The sequence below is a fragment of the Lepisma saccharinum genome, chromosome 7 (assembly GCF_977018435.1).
Source record: "Lepisma saccharinum chromosome 7, izLepSacc3.1, whole genome shotgun sequence".
Classification (NCBI taxonomy): domain Eukaryota; kingdom Metazoa; phylum Arthropoda; class Insecta; order Zygentoma; family Lepismatidae; genus Lepisma; species Lepisma saccharinum.
Window position 1 is genome coordinate 69,371,879 of NC_139235.1, and position 17,428 is coordinate 69,389,306.

At 36.7% G+C, this 17,428-nt stretch overlaps 1 protein-coding gene across 1 annotated transcript in view; it reads left to right on the forward strand.

Annotated features, from left to right (window-relative positions):
- Positions 1 to 8,814: 8,814 nt before the first annotated feature.
- Positions 8,815 to 17,428, forward strand: part of LOC145989903 (diphthine methyltransferase) — a 31,374-nt gene continuing 22,760 nt past the window's right edge. Inside the window, exon 1 of the mRNA XM_083125400.1 lies at positions 8,815 to 9,156. The gene's annotated coding sequence lies outside the window, so the exon portion shown is untranslated. The remainder of the gene's footprint in view (positions 9,157 to 17,428) is intronic.

The following is a 17,428-nucleotide window of genomic DNA, read 5'->3' on the forward strand; positions in this document are numbered from 1 at the left end:
TTTTGGCTTCACCTTTGAACGTTTTCGAGCCTCAGACTCCTGTTTTGATATCAGCATTAGACTGTATCTGATGTTGACTTGCCTGCGTAATAACTTATAATCCACTTCAGCTTCCTCAAGAAGCTTATTGATTGTTCTACAAAACATTTCCTTTTCTTTCACTTTGTCCGACACGGACTTCTTGAATTTCGACACCACGTTCTTCATAACGTTGCGGTACTGATCTCGCGCGTCGTACATTATTCGGAGGGTCTCGCCGGGCGTTGTTTTCAGGGCTTCCTGAACGTTCTCGACGGTGTCCTCCAAACTTCTGAGGGTCTCCATGGTCCAGACGTAGAAGTCCCAAAGATCATCGTCGGAAATATATTCAGCCTGTTCTGCCTTGTCTCGCTTTTCTCCTTCTGGGGTGTATTGGTTAAGATGTCGCAAGCCTCTGCGTACCTCTACAAAGCTTCGCGCGCGTTCAGAAATGTCTCTATGACGTTCGAGTCTAGAGAAATTCCACTTGAGCCCTTCATCTTCTGGAAGATCTAACCACCTCACATCATCGGTATTTCGTTCGATCTTTGCTCCAATCATGTTATACTGACTTTCGACGATCTTTACAAAAATTGTCACCGTGTTTCTGATGCTGTCAGACTCCTGGATCAGTTCCGCCGCCGTTTCCCTTATTTTTGCCAGTCTCAGCTCGTTACTTTGGTGTTCAGTTTGACACTTCTGCACCAGATCCCACCTTTCCTTTGATCCTAATGCCCCCGAACCATTTAAGTTAGGCTCCTTCTCTTTCATCCTATGAATGTATGTGCTCAGGTAGTCATATTCCAAGAAAAATTTATCTCGTTTTGTGAAGTCCGTTTGGGTAAACTCGTACATGTACTTTGAAATGGGGATATCATCTGCGCTTCTGCTTTCAGATTTTCTTTCATTCGTCATTCCATCCCATATTTCTGTACGTTTCAGTCCATCGCCTGCCTGACTTTTGTCCTCAGGTTCTCTATCAATGTCTTTTGCCATGCATTTTCCCACTATGTCAAAGTCTATCAATTCACAATGTTAATCGTCACTGTTTGCCTGCCATTCTCTGGAATTGTAACTCAACTCACTCTTCTGTTGTTCTCTGAAGGCAAACTTCAAGGCATATATATATTGTCCAACGTAATTTGTGATTCTGCTCCACGACGATATTAAATACGATGGTACATTGTGGACCATTTTTCTGAGTTTATCTGTTGAAACTCTTAATTCCAGTTTCTGCGGATGTTTGCAGAACTTCCTTTCGCCATCTTTCTGCGAATGCGAATCAACTATGTCCTTTGGAGCTGGCTGCCTAGCAAGAAAATGAAGAATCATTCCATTCTGCACGCTATCTTCACTTTGCATACTAAGACCTTGCTCGGAACACTCAGAAAATACCATTACCAGCACTCCGGCATATCTAACTTCATACGTACAGCATCCTAACACGATTTCTGTCATGCGCCAATGTGTCAACTTGTATAAACTCAAACTAAAATCTGTTATCCAACTCCGCGAGATTTAGACGTTTCACCACTTCTACATTTCGTCCAAAAGTTTTCTGTCTAACCACTAACTGCTTATTGACATCAAAAATTTGCATCGGTTTCTTAAACTCAGAACTTGAAATTTGAAGAAGTCTGTGGCATACTTCTTGCTCTGTCCACATAGTAAGTGCCTGGCTCTCGGTGATAATTACACCACCATGCGAGAGGTAGTACTCCGCCGCAACTTCTACAATATCTAAATAGTGAATCCTGTAGAGCTGAAGGCTATACGAAGATTCATACGCCTCGAGGAATATCATCCTACGCACTGTTCTTCGCACGAGGGATCGAGGGGCTGTTCTCATCGCTTCCTGCATCACAGGGCTTAGCAGTCGGCTTCTAATCATAGCTCGCAAGAGACTTGGGGTCTGCCTGCGTTCTGTCACCTGGCGCTGCATAATAGATTCCTTTTATTCCACTTTGGAAATGGCGAAAACCTTAAATCGAACCGTACTTGATCACAATCTAAAGCTTTCTGCGTTTTCGAGTAACATTTCAACAAAGGATATATTGTAACTTGCATGCTGCATTGTTAGTAATATTGCCTGGTGCATCAACAAGAATGCTTTGGATAAAAGAAAGTGTCGGTTAAGGATGATCCCGTTCTTCGTCTTGTCAAGATGTAGAGTTTTGTGTCCTTCTCGTATCGATTTGGAGTCCCGGTCATTTCATTCCTACCCTTTTATTTTGTGATTAGATTAAACAAAGATTATACATAACTTATGTATATGGATCTTTCCCCATTAGTGTGTCTGAATAAAGCCTCAGAACAGGATTCAATCTCATACATTGGAAAAAAAAAGTTTAAGAGACAATAAAATCAGTGTACGAAAGGCAATGAGTAACGTTGTCATCTGAAAACTTGAAGTGATTCTAAAATCATATTCGATTGCTTTCAATCAAAAATTTGACAGCAATTTAAATTTTTAACAAAATATGACATTTTTTTAAAAAGTAAATGAAAGTTTAAGATGATACACAAGAAGAGAAAATCTGTACACGTTAAACATTATTTTAACAGACATTGAGGTTTTTTTTATTTCTTTCAAAATACTGCCAAGTTGACATATAAACATAAATAATCCTCCCAAATTTTATTTGTGTATAGTTGTAATCATTAATTGGGGTAACACCCTATTTGCAATACACATATATCAAATTTGAATTCATGTGCTGCTTACATAACTACGTTATTCTCAAACGCTATAGTAAAAATAAATAACTGAAGTAACACCACTATCGAAGTTATGGAATCGTGGAATCATGACAATAAATAACAGAATCTATTTTCCAGTAAGTAATACTATGCAGAAGTAGCACAAAACTAGCGAGTAGCGAACAGGAGTAGGGTAGCGAGCTACTTTTTGGTAGATGCGGCTGTAGCTGTAGCGAAGCTACTTTTAAAACGTAGCGTTCTGATCATTGGTTCTGAATACATACACATGTGTGGTTTGTGTGAGAGAGTGTGTGCGTGAACACGCCAGCTTGAGTGTGAAATATTTACATGGTGTAATTGTGAAGATATTAATTTGTTGACGTTATTTAGGGACTTAATTTTTCATATCTGACAGCAGGTATATCTTGGGCCGGACGACCCTGGCGACTGCTCGGAGCACCAAATCGGGAAAGTCCAACTTATGCACAGAAAGGCTAATCGGGACTGGACCTACAGTTCAAAATGCGATCCGAACCACTACGTGCCTCCACCGGGTGCCTGGCTATTTGTTTTAAAAAGATTGGATATAATGTTGACAAGAATTAATTGAAGTTGCTGCTTAATAACATAATAATCATGAAGCAATTACTGTTATTTTGATTTGATTATGAAGGTATTAAATAAACACCTATCTACAATAAACGTAATTTTTAACAGTAACACTTAAAGTATTTTGAAAATAAGGATATTATTTTTGGTCATTAAAGCCGTAAATATGTGTGTGTGTGTGTGTGTGTGTGTGTGTGTATATATATCATAGCTCTTGTCTGGTTTTGCGGCGGGCGACCTGCATGCTGGCGGGGGAAGTGGGGAGCGGGGAATATTTTGCAGACCAACCAGACAACAGCGGTGGCGCCGAGAGTTACGTTGTCGCGGGAGGAGGTGCTGCGCGCACCTCGTTCTAACGGTTGCTGTGTTTCTCATTGCGCTGGGTTGGTCGCTTCCCCTCCCCAATTCACTTGCCAACGTGTGGGTCGTCCGCCGTGGGACTGGACAAGAGCTAGTCGTGTAATATAGTGTAATGTGAAGTTCACGTTCAAGTTGTAATGGCAATGGTAGCGTTGTGAACAGTAAATAACAATATTGTAAATGAAATATTACGGTATTGTTTTATTAAAGTATCGGTATTATGTCGTTTTGTCTTGCGTAGTAGTTGTGCTGTCTAATTTGTTTGTGTTTGTCTTTTGTAGTAGTTGTGGTGTGTAGTTTGTTTGTGTTTATATTGTGTAGTAGTTGTGGTGTGTTGTGTTTATATTGTGTTATAGTTGTGATGTATTTGTGTGTGTCTTGTGTAGTAGTTGTGCTGTCTAATGTGTTTGTGTTCGTCTTGTGTAGTAATTGTGCTGTCTAATGTGTTTGTGTTTGTCTTGTGTAGTAGTTCCTCCATTCATATTGGGGGTTAGGCGTAGAGCTGACAACTCTGCACTGTAAAAAAAAATGTCAAGAAACAGCAATATAAGGCCATGGATGTTCCCAAGGTAAAATATTCCGGAGGTAAAATAGTCCCCCGTTCGGATCTCCGGGTGGGGACTACTTTGGGAGGTCCCTGGACTAAGGATAAGATCTACATTAGGAATAAGGATATTAAATTAGGCACCTGGAATGTTCTGAGCCTTTACCGGCCTGGGGCATTTCAGTGTACGCGTACAGTTAATGAGATAGTTAAGTATAAATTAGATGTAGTAGCTGTCCAGGAAGTTAGGTGGCCAGGAGAAGGGAATTGTAAAACTAAAAATTATACTTTTTTTTCTATGGTGGTACTGAAAATCATAATTTTGGAACAGGCTTTTTCATAAATAATAGAATTATCTCGGCTCTAAAAACAGTAGAATTTATTAATGATAGGATATCATATGCAGTTTTACAGGGTAGGTGGTGTAAAATTATTTTAATAAACATACATGCACCAACGGAAGATAAAGAGATAAAGATGATAATACTAAAGATGATTTTTATACAGAGTTAGAACAGGTCTTTGATAAATTTTCTCAGTATGGTATGAAAATTTTGTTAGGTGACTGTAATGCACAGATTGGCAAAGAAGAGACATTTAAACCCACGATTGGTAAAGAAAGTCTTCATACATTAAGTAATGATAATGGTATAAGATTGATTACTTTTGCAACCTCAAAGAATTTAATTGTGAAAAGTACCACTTTTAAACATAAAGATATCCATAAATATACCTGGTCTTCTCCAGATGGTAAAACTCATAATCGGATAGATCATATTCTCATTGATAAGAGAAGGCATACTAGTCTAATTGACGTTCGTACACATAGAGGTGCTGACTGTGTCAGTGACCATTATATAGTAATTGCTAAATTAAGAGAAAGACTCTCAGTGATAAATCATAAGCAACAAAATCTAAAAGTTATAAAATTTTATACAGGAAAGTTTACTGATGAAAGAATTAAGAAAGATTACCAAATTAAACTGTCAAATAGATTTGATGTTTTGCAGGATTTAAATGATGATGAAAATATAAATGAAACAGACGTAAATAAGAATTGGGAGCACATACGTAATGCAATAGAATCAGCAGCTAAAGAAAGTATAGGATACCATAAACCGAGAAAAAGTAAGCCATGGTTTGATAAGGAATGTCATAATCTAATAGAAATAAGAAATCAGGTTAGACTTAGGTGGTTAAATAACTCTGATGATACAAACCTAAACAATTATAATAGAATAAAGCGAGAAGTTAACCGCACGTTTAGAAGTAAAAAAGAGATTACTTGAAAAGCAAAATTAACGAAATTGAAACAAACAGCAAAAATAAATATATCAGAGATTTATATAAAGGTGTAAATGAGTTTCGAAAGGGGTGGCAACCTAAAGTAAACTTGATAAAAGATAAAGACGGTGATTTTCTATCTGACCCAAGCGATATTCTAAATAGATGGAAGAACTACTTTAATGACCTTTTAAATGTCCATGTAGGAGATAAATCAGAAGTAAATGAAGTACACACAGCAGAACCTTTAGTTCCAAAACCTAACTTGACTGAAGTTAAAGATGCTATTAAAAGACTAAAGAATAACAAAGCACCTGGCATTGATTTAATACCAGCTGAGTTAATTAAATATGGTGAAAATTCATTAATATGTCAAATTCATAAATTAATTTGTTTAATATGGAATAAAGAAGAAATCCCTCAACAGTGGAAAGAATCTATAATTGTTCCTGTGTTTAAAAAAGGTGATAAAATGAACTGCAATAATTACCGTGCAATTTCTCTACTCTCAACAACATATAAAATATTATCTAACATTCTTTTAACAAGACTAACCCCATATGCTAATGAAATTATAGGTGATTATCAATGTGGATTTAAACGTAACAGATCAACTACAGATCAAATTTTTCACATCAGACAGACACTTGAAAAAAAGTGGGAATATAATCAAAATGTCCATCAGCTATTCATTGATTTCAAAAAAGCATATGATTCGGTCAAAAGAGATAAATTATATAATATATTAGTAGAGTTTGGAATACCTAAGAAACTTGTTAGTATGATAAAAATATGCACCAGTGAAACAGAAAGTAAAATTCGTGTGGATAATAATATGTCTGACAAATTTACAATTCATGATGGGTTAAAACAAGGAGATGCATTATCTCCATTGCTCTTTAATTTTGCCTTAGAATATGCTGTAAGGAAGGTAAAAGAAACTAAAGATGGACTAAAATTAAATGGTGTGACTCAGTTGTTAGCATATGCAGATGATGTAGACTTACTGGGGGATGATGTGAATACAATTAAGAATAATGCTAAAATATTTTTCAAAACTGCTAAAGAGATAGGTTTGGAAGTTATTAAAGAGAAAACTAAATATATGCTTACAGGCCGAAACCAAGTGTTAGGTAATAATCAAAATCTAATTATTGATAACAACTCGTTTGAACCAGTTTCCAAATTCAAATACTTAGGAGTAATATTAACAAATGAAAATTATATTATAGAGGAGATAAAAAGTAGGCTTAATTCAGGAAATGCATGTTACTTCTCTCTTCATAAACTTTTGTCTTCTCGTTTAATATCTAAGAAACTAAAAGTGAAAATATACAAAACAGTAATTTTGCCTGTAGTATTATATGGGTGTGAAACTTGGTCCCTTACATTGAAAGAGGAACATAAATTGAGAGTATTTGAAAATAAGATCCTTAGGAAAGTATTTGGACCTAAAAGGGATGAGGAGACAGGTGAGTGGAGAAGGTTACATAATTTAGAACTACATAATTTGTATTCATGTCCAGATATTATTAGAATAATTAAATCAAGAAGACTTAGGTGGGCAGGCCATGTGGCACGAATGGGAGAGGAAAGAGGAGGATTACAGGATTCTTGTTGGGAAACCTGATGGTAAGAAACCTGTAGGAAGGCCAAGACGAAGATGGAGGGACAACGTTGAGATGGACCTAAGGGAAATCGGTAGGGATGGAAAAGAATATGTAGATCTTGCTCAAGAAAGGGAAAGATGGAAGGCCTGTGTTGCTGCAGCCATGAACCTTCGGGTTTAAGATGGCTAGAGAGTTAGTTAGTTAGTTAGAAAGGATGAATCTTAACAGTAAAAGTTGTAACTTTTCCCCCTGCTACTATATTTTAGAAGATATTCGTTGTCAAATATCTCAATATTTGCATAAGGAACCAGCCTTTTCCGTGCCGAGCGTTTCGACGATGACGTAATGCATCCACGGACAACTGCGCATACGATCTGCGCCGCCGAACGAGCACCCCCTGAGAACAGTGCCGTTTTCCACACTCCGTTATTCAAGGCGGTGTTGTGCCGGTCATGTGCGTCCATTTTTGGGAATTATGTGTATCCAGGGCCCAGGGGCAGCCGGGCGTCGGGAGTACATATTTTGTTTGAGACATATTGATGCCATACAATATTTTGTTGACTTCTGCATCTTTATAGACAATATTAATGTACTCAATAACGTTTTGCTCATTTCCATGCTAGGAATCCTTGAAGAACGACATTTTCTATCCTACTATGTGTATGCAATCACGTGACAAATATTCGCAGTTGACATTGACAATTATTTTTATTAGAGTGAAAAAATTGTACGCGTAGTATGAATCCTGTGATTGTAAATATCTCTTACAAAATTTACGAATTATTGTTTTTTTTAAAATGCAAACAAATCATATGGCCTACAATAAGCAACACACCTGTATGTGTGTACTGTGATAGATGAGACAAGGTTCCTGACTTTTTCAGGTATTTTTAAATAACTTTCCAGTACTGTACAATGATTTAACTTGCTAATAAATAAGACTTATGCTTCAACGTTGCAAGTTAATCAAGTTTACTGAACATATTTGAAAATAAATAAAGAATGTGGCACCTCCTCACCGCATTGCATTGCAGGGACAGCGCTACGCCACTGACACACAATATCAATAATTATAAAGCGAAAAAATTCGTGACAATAATCAAGAATTATTTATATATTTATTTAAAACCAAACTGTATTTGTCACTGATTTCGTAAAGAAATATAAATATAATGCCGATATTAGCGTTCGTTCTTTTCTTTATTTTTTGGTCTCCACTCCACTCATTCATTCTGCACCGTTGTGATCCCGCGTTCGTAATGTGAAATACAAACTGAGTCAAAACAGAACCTTCACGATCATATATTTGTGGGGTATGGTTAACATATTATATTTAGTTTATGAATAGAGGACAAATCACAAAAAATAAAGTGTAATATATGTTGTATGAACATACTATCGTGGTTGACAATTCATTTAAATTATGCTTCTGCCTCTACGTATAAGTTGGCAACATCGTATACTAGGAGAACGATAATTCCGTTACACGTAAGGCAGTAATTTTGATTCCAATGAGAATTCAGTATATTAATTTTACCTTTAAACTGGTTTTGTTTAACTGATAAATTATTACTCTCACCATTTGTGCAAACTGAAAAAGTGCTAAATGAAATTATCAAGGTACATAGAGAAATTCTCTTGCTTGCATAGTTGCCACTTCTACTGGATCAAATTTTCGTTTGGTGCGATCTATTTCTTTTTTACTTCGCGAAGATTTCGACTCATTTCTACATCCGAAGAGGACAACTATTGAATGATATTTATTGTATTTTGTAATTGTTAAGGATGAAAATGCTATTCCTATATCCCCACAAAAATGTTAAACAGGGTCATTAGACTTGAAGTCTTAAAAAAACAAACCAAATATACCAGTGTGAATATGCGAAATCAAGACTGAAAAAAGGCATGTATTTTTGCCAATATTAGTAACTTCGTTCAAGTGATACAGGGCAACATTGTTTCGTGTTGTTCATGGAAAAGGTTGTGAACTTCAGCAAGAAGAAATACTTTCGATAGGTTGTGTTATTTGAGGTAAATTGGTTACTTTTTGTTGTAAAATAGATTTTATTTGTACTTAACCATTGATGTTTGCATACACTTGAGAAGATATTCGATTCACGTGTCTACATATGTAAATAATCATTAAAAACATTTCCGTGAAGGAACTGCTTATTAACACCGGTATGTTGTTTATATGATAATGTAATTTGTGACGATATTTTGAGTTGATGTGGCTACAAAAAGGAGCTTATTTATGTTTTGTTCTTAAATTTTATATGTAACTGCATCAAGTCGTCATTTACTGTAATGGAGCTTTCTCTTTTCTCGACCCCACCTTACTGCACTACTGATATGATATGATATGATACTTTCTGTTCCGTAGTTTTATTTCATTTTCATTAAATTATGTATTTTTTATTTGACCTTCAAGCAAGTAAGAAAATACATATAATTTGCCAGGGATTGAAACTTGGGACACTGGTTTCACAGTTCATTATGCTAACCACTGCACACACAAGAGGCCAGCATGAGGGGATAAAGGGGTAGGAAAGATGCAAGTAAAACTTTGGGCTGCTAAGGACTAATATCTCCATTGTACATGTGCTTGTATATTCTGTCATCAGGTTGTGAGACTATCAGATTGAACCATATTCACCAGCTTTCTTTATTAAGTACTTATAGTATTATATTTCACATTTTTCAATGTTTAATAAGTTAAATCACTCACATTCCGTAAAGCTTAACATGAAAAAATAGAGATAAGTATTGTTATTATTACAAAGAGCAGTTAATCTACTAGCTTACATGCTTGTAGAGAAACATGGAACTGAAATGTTTTAAGCTAACAAGGTGTGGTAAAAGAAAGAAATAGGCCTAAGTTCCGATTGTTTAATTCCGAATTAACTATGGTGCACAGGCATTTTTCACATGGTTCGATTTCTATTTATGTCTGTTAACACATACCTCAGAGACTGACTGCATGTTTTCTGGAGAACGGTTTTTCACTCCTGTATACTCCCATATGATTCTTTGTTTGCGATCAGCCATCTACTTCATGTGCATGAGGTGCAAATTGGTGTTACGTCCCTAAATACTTTTGTTAGGTTAAGACAGGTCAGGTTTAGGGTTTTCAATGTTAATAGAACATCCCTAAATACTTTTTGTTGTTGTTGTTATGTTAGGTGGGTTAGGTTTAGGCTTAGTCCTCTTAAAATAATTTCCATAAATACATTCCTGGAGGAGGTGGGATTTTTTCCAGCAGGATGCGGCTCTAAAGTTCACCCAGCCTCTAATAATTGGGGTTTGGTAAAAGTGGCCAGAGCATGTTGCTGATCACAAAGCTTCCACACACAAATAGTTGGGAATGTGTAGGCAATGTGCAGTAGGTATCTTTGTCATTTTTATCTCAAGTGAGGATGAACGGTCTATTGGTGAAATTTGTCTCCCCACTGGCATAGTGATAACATCATCACGTTGTAATCAAGGGGTCCAATGTTTGATACCCAGTTGGAGACACATAATGGTTCAGATCCCACTTTAAACTGTAGGTCCAGTCCTGATAACGTATCTGTGCATAAAGTTGATTCGAAACAAAATCTCAAACTTTGTGTACCCATTTTTTAAATCTTTTGTAGACAATCCATATAATCTCCATCCTGTAGCCCTTTTGAATGTTACATGAAGAAAGTTTACCAAAGATTTTCTTTGGTGCATAAAGTGGACTTAAGAATAATTCAAACAAACAAGAGAATGAACAAATTTACTTTTCAAAATGTGACCACATGCATATAATATCAGTATATATGTATATTTTCAAAAAGGGAATAGTTTTTAAAAAAATAACTAATCTGTAAGTTAGTGTCTACCATGCTAAAATTATAGCATTTTTTGGATTGGTGAAAATAGTTCATTTAAAGGGTTCATTATCCCTCCTTCAACCTTAATTGGGGCATTCCAGCGTTACATGTGTGACATTCACACATAAAATGTAAGGTTCTAGACATGTGAGAGTATTAAAAATATTCATAATGAACTGATTTAAAAGAATCATGAAGTACCTTGTGGTGTCTTCTAAAAAGTGAAAAAAACTTGATTATGATGATGTTGCCTGAATGCATGAAAAGTATTAATGAGAATGTGTTACATGTGTCACACTAAAAATGAAGCAAAAGTCTTCATTTGTATGTGAAGCATGTAGGCTACAGATACAAATAAAATTTGTTCGTGAAATATACAAATTATTTGCATTCAAAAAAATTAATGCAATTAAAAACAATAATAATTTCTAGAATGATTGCAATGTCCCTATTTCTGCATTTTTTAATTGTCAAGTTTCTGTTATTAAACACTTCTCTCTTGTAGATTAACTAAACAATACCATCAGAAAAATTATTGCTTTGCATATAGTAAAGGAGTGATTATTTTTCACATTTGTGAAAATGGTGCGTATGCTTCAGTATACTACCCATGTATAGTTCTTGTGTACTAATGAATGTGTAATATAGCTCACATATCATGTATTAGCACACACTATGTTCTTGGTTTTAAGTTACTTACAGTACATCTTAGTTAATTTGTGACATAATTTGTATCCCATGTTCACCTAGAAAGCCCCTAGCTGTGTTAGAAAGATGAATTGCATTTTTCATCTAGGTATTAATTAGGGCTGAGCCAATACTCTTACCGATTCCCACCGATACTAATACCGATACTTTGAAAATTGCAATAAATAAAATTTATTCAAAATATTGATCATTCTTGGTGTGTAAATAATCTTCTCCAATTAGGATGCATCAATTTATCAAGAAATTTGCTTTAGAATTAGAATGTTCAAGAATTACATCAGAATATTAAAATAGATGCTATGCAATCACAAAGTACAGTGTTTCTTGCAAAATTGGTGCAAAAGAAAAGAAGTTTGAATTTGGCATAATATCCAGGATAATTGGACTCTGTGAAAGTGTTGTGCAGCATTTTTGTGGACCCGTGAAAGACCAAAATCCTGGAAAAGTATCGGCTCGTATCGGTAGATGAATTCCAACCAATACTTTCAGATACAGATACATCGGTATCGGCTCAGCCATAGTATTAATATAGGTGTCTACAACATATATTTCGTTTTGGCAGGTTCTTGGAAAGACTAGTCCACAGAAAAATGGATGACGACATACACACTATTGATTCTCCAACTCCCAGCCCAGTCATTCTTCCTCCGCGAGGCGATCCGGACATGATTTCCTCAACAATGGGTCTGGCAGCATCTCAGGGTTTTGGTGGAAATCCGCTAGTCAGGCAACAGCCGCCGCAATCAAAATATGCACAGTTACTCGCAGTTATCGAAGAAATGGGGAAAGATATCAGGCCCACGTATGCCGGGAGTAAAAGTAGTGCAGAAAGACTGAAACGCGGGATTGTCCATGCTCGTATCTTGGTACGCGAGTGCCTTATGGAGACAGAACGAAGTGCTCGTCAATGACCCACGGGTTCCCTGGACATGTCTTTTGATACAGTTCTTCATGGCCTGCTGGAAGAATATGTCCACAAGAAATAAATTTTAGAGATAAAATATACATATCGGATGACAAAGTGTGATACCACATTGAGAGTTGTATTTATTTTGAAGTTTTCCTCACCGATATATTCTAAATCAACACTCCTTCATGAAATCTCCACTATTTTGAACACGTAATACCTCAATTTTTCATGCTTTTGTCACCTCTTGTAGTGATCAAGTTTTGAAAATTTCAGTTTTTTGCTACACTGATTAAAGACGAAGATTTAATCAAAATTTTAAATATGATGAATTTCTTGTTTGGATTTGGATAAAAGTCAAACAGTTAGTTTGTGAATGACTGTAATGAGGAGATTTTTTTTATTATATGAAAATGTCACAATGAAAGGCCTAAAAGTTAGAAATGTTACAAATCAGATAATGAACTTGCATATTGATGTGACGCACTGGTAATACAGAAATTGATATATTTTTGATAATGAGTGGTAACTTATAGTTCTTGTAAGATACTAGGGTAATGAGAATGCATAGTATAGGTAATTGTGGTTTGTGTGTACTTTATAGATTTACGATGAATTCCAATATAATTATAATGGCATCATTGGAAGATAAAGTTTATAAAAATAGAGCATTCATTAAGCAGACTATAATTATCAATAGGTTAATGTGACATGCTATCATCAATGTACTTAAATATGTGTGTGTGTGTGTGTGTGTGTGTGTGTGTGTGTGTGTGTGTGTGTGTGTGTGTGTGTGTGTGTGTGTGTGTGTTGTTCATAGGAATGTACAGGATGTAAAGCAGTTACACAATAAGCATATTTATTACTATAAATAAATATCATCATAAAATTAAATGAAAAATTATGCCATTCAGATTATTTAAAATAATGATGACTACTTTGCAATTATTTATTATTTATAATAATTCAGTATAGATTTTAAGTCCAGAGTGCTAAATATGCCTACTTAATATTGTAGATGATTTGAAAATGATATTATATTCAGTACACTTTTTTGATCATGTGATAAAGTTCATAAGTTTTAATGACTATTTCTGTGCAGTTATTACACATTCCAGCTTTGTGTGTTTTGCAGAGAAAAGAAAGTGAAGTGATAAGCATTTGTGTAATATTTATATGCAATTTTAGATGCTGATATTGGATTTATTTAAGTGTCGCATAATGAACTATGTTAATCTTTACTACCATATCTAGATCTTGTGTCAAAACTCTTTGTGAGGAGTTTTTATCCTGTGCATTCAGCCATGATAAACAAGCTTACAAATGGCCAGGCCATGAGACTTCTGCTGCAAATAGATTTTGCAAATGAAAATTAATAATTACAGTGGAATCTGTTTAGACCACTTGAATCTTTAGCTCAGGTCCCAATATGTTTCAGTGAAATTATGTCTGAGAAAGATCCCAATCCCACATGCTGCAATATAGTTCTGTACACAATTATTGTTCTTTCGGGTGCCCTTACAAAAATTCCCAACATTGAAGGAAGCTACAGTGATAATGTTTCTTCAAACCTCTTGAAGAGTACGAAAAAGATAGATGATCTGGAATTGGAAATTTTCCAGTCATTTCCCTGTTTCTGTGTGGCGTTGAGCTTCATGTATTGGGTTGGTGCGAATGAAATGTCCGGCCCAGGTGCGTCATTGCCAAAGGCCAAAAAAAAGAATCAAAACTACAATACCTGGTTAATCAAAATAGTTGCGGTCTGCAGCCAGACACTTTTGCCATCCTTATCCTTCCCTATCAGGAAGTGATCAAGATGCCGGAAGAGATGGTAGTCAGTGGGAGGGAGATAGGGAGAATATGCTGGATGAGGAAGGGTTTCATATTGCAACTCATGGAGAGCCTGCACCGTCCTTTGCGCGACATGTGGGCGAGCATTGTCGTGCAACATGAGGACAGCATGTCTGTGGACCGTTGCTGGATGCTTGCGGAGAAGTTAGCGGTGCATTTCATGGAGTTCAGCAATGTAACGATCTGCATTGATGGTTTCACCTCACCTGAGAAAGACATGATGGATCACACCCACCATAGACCACCATACCAGCAACAACACCTTCCGTGGTAGGAGAGGTGGTTTCGGAAACCGTCCTGGATATTGATCACGATCCGACCATTGTCCCGATCGTTTACGATTGTCATAGCAGATCCATTTTTCATCTGAAGTGACAATCCGATGCAGGAAACCATCCCGGTTATTCCTTACAGTCAGAGAACTGCACACCTCCAGACGGCGAGTCTTGTTGGCCTGTGTCAAATCATGTGGTACCCGTGAGTACAACTTTTTCACTTTACCGATCGCACGGAGCCACCGAACAACAGTGGTATGGTGTATGCCTAACTCGTCTGCAATGGCACGAACATGTTTCCGAGGGTCCGCTTCCAAGGCGTTACTGAGGAGCTCATCCGAACATGACGTTAGTCGATGGCCACGGGGCTCATTTTGCAATGCTGTGTCACCGGAACGAAATTTGACAAACCAGCGGCAAATGGTGCGTTCATTTGCCATTCCTGGCCCAAATGCACAGTTAATGTTTTTTGGCGGCTTGCTGAGCAGAATGTCCCAGTTTGAATTCTTAAAGAAAAATCACTCGCAATTGTGTGTTCTCCATGGTGCACTTTCAGACGACCCTGTTCAGCAACACACTGCCTCCTTACTGTCTGGGTGCTCCAGCCTGTTTGTTAGAAGTATACAGAGTTTATGGCATTAGACCAGTGACCTCAGTTAATCCATGTGTTGTGTTGTTGAGGTGAGTTTCCCACCAGACGTCAAAGCGGACATTTAATTTGCACCAACCCAATAAATTGGTACCTGGGGAGGTCAAAAGCAGCCGGGCATGATGCTGATCACATCATCCCAACTATGGAGGAGATTAAGAATATGTGGAGCTCTATACGTCCACATGGCATGTGTGCACACACCTTTACTTTTTTTACCTTTATCTGACTTTCTTACTTTTTTATTTTTTCGGAACTATAGTATGTTTACTAATTGTTATCAAGGGTTCCCAAATTTGCTTCTTAATAGACAAATACAGTGGGATCCAAATATGGAAATGTTCATCATACATTTATGTATTCATACGTGGTGATGTTGTCATACTACTGTGCAATCCTCCCTGTCTGGTGTTCCCAATCTCTTAAAGTTGAGCTTCATTGTTTATTTTTAGCATTTTTGCTATTTCATACAAATTTGGAAATAATATATTCTGTTAATTACTTCAGAAAGAGAATCTTGCTTTCTAATGTAATGCTTAGATTAATTTTTAACTAAGTTTTGTTGCAGTGGTGTAGTGGTTAAGCTAATGTGCTGCTAAACCTCAAGTCTCAAATTTCAAACATTGGGAAAGGTATTGCTGCTTCATTACAGTTCATCAGCTCACAATGCATTTATATTGTTATAATCATACCATAGCAAAGTAATGTAAATTATCAAAAATATCAACAGTAATATTTCTATTATTATTTATCAAACTATATCTTTGTAAACATCTTGAATACAAGTTTCCCACACTGCTTTATGTTGCTGCCTTGATGGCGACATGCACTGAGTTGTTGAACGACAGTTTCCATGTTTGAAACCTGGCCTGTTTCTTTGAGTATCCTTCATCAGTTTCGTGTAATCATTCATGATCATCCTTATCAGCTAAATGTGGTAGGAAAGTGACGATAAAATAACAAATGCAAATTCATGTTACTTTTCTACCAATTGAGTTCAGCAATTGACCATCCTTACTAGAGTGCTGCATCAAGGCTTTTTTGCTCGATCGTCTAATAGTTTGCATGGATGACGCTAGATGGCTTCTTCACTCGAGCGAATAACACTCAAACAGGCAAATGATTGGTATACGCTCAAAGCCCAGTAGTTCACGTACAACCGTAATTTGTCTGTTGTAGTGGGCCTTCAAATATGCTCCGTGAAGTGAAAGACGCAGTGAAATTGAAACTCAAGTGAACAGTCATCATCTCCATGTTAAAATGTAATTTAGTCGGTAAAACTGTCAAAGCCGGGAATCGGATTTCTTCAAATTTACAGGAGAAAGTACTTGCGAAATTGAGTTTCTGTGTAATTTCGGAAGGTCGTAGAAGTGTTTTCTCGCATTTTTTAATGTATTTGGCCGCTAATTCATGTATTTTTCTATAATAATGTCCGTCCGATGCACGAAAGCTGTTGCTTGCATTTCCATCCATGTACTTGAACCGGATGTTGCGAGCATCTGATGATGTAATCCTCGGTAAGTGTTTCCAAACACACAGTTTTTTCACCATATTGCCCAACCTAGAGCAACCTAACCTAACCTATACCTGCCGCAAAATTAGTTTGGTATTGACGCTTGGGAAGCACGTGTTGAAATCGGGTCTACGGCACTGCGGGAGGGTGGGTTGCTGGCATGCGAGCCAATCAAAATCTTCCCAGTGCTTCACCCAAGCCCTGGTTACCTAGCAACAGAAAACGTTTATCTCGGTGTTGCCGCTTGTCGGGCGATTCTTCCTGCGATCAGATTTCATGTTGTTGGGAGAGGACGTGTTGTTTGTTTGTTGCGTTGCTGTGATATTTTAACCGGTCCGTTGTTTTGTGTTTATTGAATTTAGAGCATTCTTTGTTGTATATAGCGTGTTGTTTTAGTTGTTATTTTTTGTACATAATTTTCTGTGTTCTTGAGTGTGTCGTGAGCTTGTGTGAAGAACGTCAAGCACAGGAGGCAATACTCGAGATGACAATGTACCAAAGAGGCCATGCACTAAAAGAAAAAGGAATTCTTCTCAAAGGAAA